Source organism: Halyomorpha halys, unplaced genomic scaffold (assembly GCF_000696795.3).
Source record: "Halyomorpha halys isolate HHAL.00 unplaced genomic scaffold, Hhal_1.1 Scaffold798.1, whole genome shotgun sequence".
NCBI classification, from domain to species: Eukaryota; Metazoa; Arthropoda; class Insecta; order Hemiptera; family Pentatomidae; genus Halyomorpha; species Halyomorpha halys.
The window spans coordinates 302,788-307,549 of NW_027107612.1; the positions used below are offsets into that span (position 1 = coordinate 302,788).

Here is a 4,762-nt window from a genome sequence, read left to right on the forward strand (position 1 = left end):
AGAGAGAGAGAGAGAGAGAGAGAGAGAGAGAGAGAGATATGCTGATATATTTTTTTGTTTATTACTATTTACAACTGTAAATCATAATACATTTAGTAAATTTGATCTCAGTTAAAATTGAATGTTACAGGAATGTAGAGAACCTACTAACTATAAATAAATTTCGGAATAATTGTTACAGGTAGAGGTAACATTGGTCTTCCAATTTAATTTAGTTATAGTAAAGGTTTTTTTTTTTTTTTAGTCCTAATGAAGGCGTGTAATTCAGTTCGAAAAATCAACAAAAATAAACATGTTTTGTTTATTTGTTTATCTTTGATAATCGCTCCCCCCGACATTCTTCTCCACATATCGGAATGAATAATAATTAGCCACAATAGGACTCGAACTCTGGCCCAAGAGACAAACCAATAAAAACAAAAATCAAGCAATTAACTATATTACAATAATAATGAACATTCATGTTGAAAACCCTTGTCACTCATACCAATATCACTAAATCAACCATTTATCTTCTTTGAACTTTTCTTTTTGAAGAGTTTTTCAAGTATTTTAGGCAGGATCTGCTTACCAGTTGAAGTCCTTATTCACAAATCTAGACTCCACATGTTTCAAAGTATGTTGGTATATTACTGAATTTATTAAAATATAAAATACTTATTATGCTTTATGTAAAGGGAGAAATGGTGAATAAATTAGTATATAAAAAAGTATTTTTTGTAAAATAGACCTAATTATAACATAGTATAGAATCACTATGCACAGCTCAACAAATCATTGTTAATATCTTTAAAATTTATTTTAATTAGTAGGATGTATATATTTCATTGTTGCTGCCTGAAATGTATTGGGTTTCAAAACACTTCAATTTTCTATTGTTTAACTAACAATATTATTAAGACTTATAAACTAAAATTTCATCTTCTATGTAACAGCGATACAATCTACTCAGTATCAGTACTGAGTCCCTGGAATACTAAGTGCCTCTAACAATTTATTCCTCACTTATCTTTGTTTACATTAACATACATCAATGTAGATTGTAATAAGTTGGTTTATTAATTAATTTATAAATGTTTTAAAAATGAGTGTGAGTTTTATTGCATTTAACACCTATATTTTAATCTCTTTTTTTTTAGTGCAAAGGATACTTGATTTATTGAAGGAAATACTGATACAAGTCACTGCAATCAAGATCAATGGGTATATGTACATTAATATTGTATATACCAGAGTTGGCCAACATTTCTATACCAACTACTTTTTATTTTTTAATTGTGTCGTGATCGACTTGTAACAGAATTAGTCTGAAGAGAAAAGTGTGAAATGCAAGTGTCGATCTTCCAAAACTTTTTAAAGATAGATTTTTAGTAACTTGAAATGCATTTTAATTTTTCTTAGCAATTATAATGCATAAGTTGTTTTACTATTTGTTCGTAAATATGAAAACGTTGTTATAAAACTGCGGAGTATGGCTGCTAATTTGGTTTAAATATTTCACTTACGCGTTGTTGTTTTTTTTGACCAGGAAAATTTATCATGAAAGAATACTATGACTTACTTTTTGCTAATCTATCAATAGCTCGCTGTGTACAAATCGTACTGAAATAAAGATATACGGCTTATTTACCTAAGTAAAAAAACAGCAGCAATAATTATTTAAAGTCGTCTCATCCCTTTTTCAAATTGGAGTTCTATCAGTGGGTAGATTCTCCACATGTTTTCATCATGTTACTATGTCACCTACACCAAATTTACTTGTTGTATATATGTGTATACAGTTGTAAATATCAATAAATAAATTATTAAAAAAAAAAAAAGTCGTCTCATCCCTTTTTCAAATTGGAGTTCTATCAGTGGGTAGATTCTCCACATGTTTTCATCATGTTACTATGTCACCTACACCAAATTTACTTGTTGTATATATGTGTATACAGTTGTAAATATCAATAAATAAATTATTAAAAAAAAAAAAAGTCGTCTCATCCCTTTTTCAAATTAACTTGTTTCTTTTTATTGTTAGAGTGCAATTATTTGTTTTATTTAAGTGTACCAATATCATTATTTTTTTTTATTAATTTTAATTTCCTCTATTATTAAATAGCATTACATTCTTATCTATTAATTGTATTATGTCTTTTTCTTTTAATAATAACATTGTATATAGTTAGGGGTGTCTTTTGTACGAGACTATACTCCCCCATAAATAAGTGGTAAGAATTAATTTAAGCCAATAACAGTGAGATACGGTTGTTGGAAATATCAGATATCCCCCAGAGTATATGATATAATTTGGTATCTATCAAAACCTAAAGCAACATTGGACATGTCTAAATCAGAGCACTGAAGCATTGAACTGATTCGGCTTGCAATAGTAGAGTCACGTAGCACCGCACTGCAAATACTACTCCAAAGCAAACCCCAGGCAGTCTTAATATCAGCAGAACTCGGCAATCCAGCCATGGGCACGGGTAAGAGATCTTCATTTTGTTGCTAAGTACATAACTCTTCCTTAATATTAAAGCGAAATTTATCGGAAAAATACAAGGACTAAATACCCTCCCTCAAGTGATATAAAGAATTGAAAAATAATTTAAAAAATGAAACAATTATTCAGGCTTTTTTAATTTATTGATTGATTCAGAGTTTTTTTCTTTTTACATTTTTAAACTCTCCGTAGGTTCAATTTCTTATATTAACAAAATGGTAATGAAAAACTGTGCCGTATATTATCATAATAATTATTAGGTGAAGATATTTATATGAGAGAAGATAGTCAGAGGGGGGGGGGTCCCTCCGTACTCTCCGAGTACGGTCAGCAGAAAAACACAAATAAACAAAAGATTATTTATTTGTGCCGACGTTTCGACCTGATTTTCAGTTCTACATCAAGGAGTTGTAAGCGGAAATTCTGGCTAAACTGCGAACAATAACAATTTTGGTGGCAGAAATTGAATAATTTAACATTGACAACAATAACAATTGTTTTGAAATGTTTTTTATTTTAATGTTTTATCAATTCTATAATGTTAGTATCTTGTTTATTAATTTAGCTCTGACGAAGCTTTGCAAATTGGGGTGAAACGTTGGTCAAAAATAAATAGTTTTCTTTTAGTATTTTATTACTTTTATTCACCGCCACCCGGACTATCCAACGAATAATTCTGTATCGATTCAACCCATTGGAATAATATTACAGACAATGAAAAATGGGTTTCAGAGCATTATGATAACGCTTGAAGTGTAATCATTGTAGAGACTAAAAAGTAAGTAAAAAAACTTATTATTAAATCTATATAATAAAAATGTTCATTAAATTAACCAAATCATTAGATTTAAAAAAATTAAATTATAATATTTTTTGTATACTTCTTTATGACCAGATCATTGTTATTAAACAATAACCTTAATATTTGTAATTCTTATCTTATTTTATTTTAGTATTAATGTAACCAGTTATTACTATTACTTATTGCCCAATAATCAAATTATCAATAAATGAAAAATTAATTATAAAAATATTAGTAATAACCTAATATTAAGTAAAAACTTTTAATTTTAAGAATAACCTAATAATCTAAAGCCTTATATGGTTATTAAGTAGTAACATCTGTAACTTCTTCTCCTTATAGACTAACTTTTATTTGACGTTAACTATAAGATTTTATGTCAAATCTTCATGGTCATTGGCATAATAAAAAAAAAGAATTGAAACTAATCAAGACCACCTGGCGTATACAGAAATAGTCTCGTACTAATCTAGTAATATTATGATTTTGCTTGGAATAGTTTTCGTTCATATATTCTAATGAGAATAAGGAATAATATGAAGAAATTAAGTCAAATTGTAAATTTTTATTTTTTTTTAAGGAGATAAACTGACTTAAAACAATACTTCACAAAAAATACTTCAATAAAAATACTTCATACAATATAAAAAATACTTCATATTGATGGTGATGAAATAAAAACTATTGCTAAAATTGGTAGATAGGCTTGTTATACTATGCGTAGCACAACTTTTATAATGATAAATTTATTTTAAAAAAATAAATAAATACATATTTTTTTCCATAGAATTCCATTTGTTTTGCCCACTTTAAATATTTTACTTCACAAATTAATTGTAAGTAAGATATAAATTATAAAATCATTAGTTCAGTAGGAAGCAAAAAAAAAAAATGCATGATATCCCCCAACCAATAGTTTTAAGAAAGGCATATTTTATTTTTTTCGCTTTCTATACTTTGATTTGGAATTACATATCTAAATTGATTAGTTTATTTTTTTTTGTTATTATTTCCTATTCAACCAAAAATGTGACTTCAATTGATATTTTGTCTAAAATAAAAACAAAATATCAATTATCTCCTTTACTGTTGAGAATAGGACCATTACCTAGTAGATTTTGGGGTTTCTTTAACCTAATATTTAAATATTCCTAAAGACCACGGAAACCTTGTTATAAATAAATTTATTTATATTTATACATATAATAAATCTGTACTCTTGCAACCCATGAATTGTAAGGAAGTACTGTTACTAGACTAACAAGAAGGTGATTTGGTAAGAATTACACTCAACCACTAGATTTTTCCCCAATTAAGAGTACCCACTTTATAATGCTGGGTGGACCCCAGAGGGCTTCCAAGCCCACAGGGTAGACTCGCAACAAAAGTAACACAATAAATTATTATCTGTCACAGTTGGATTCGAACCCAAGTCCTTTGAGATAGTAGCACAGTGCCTTTTCACTGAACCA

The 4,762-nt window shown here is 28.0% G+C and overlaps 1 long non-coding RNA gene across 1 annotated transcript in view; it reads left to right on the forward strand.

Annotated features, from left to right (window-relative positions):
* LOC136795431 (uncharacterized) overlaps positions 1-1,352 on the forward strand; it is a 25,482-nt gene extending 24,130 nt beyond the window's left edge. The window contains exon 3 of the long non-coding RNA XR_010843034.1: positions 1,140-1,352. This is a non-coding gene — a long non-coding RNA (uncharacterized lncRNA). The remainder of the gene's footprint in view (positions 1-1,139) is intronic.
* The last annotated feature ends 3,410 nt before the right edge of the window (positions 1,353-4,762 follow it).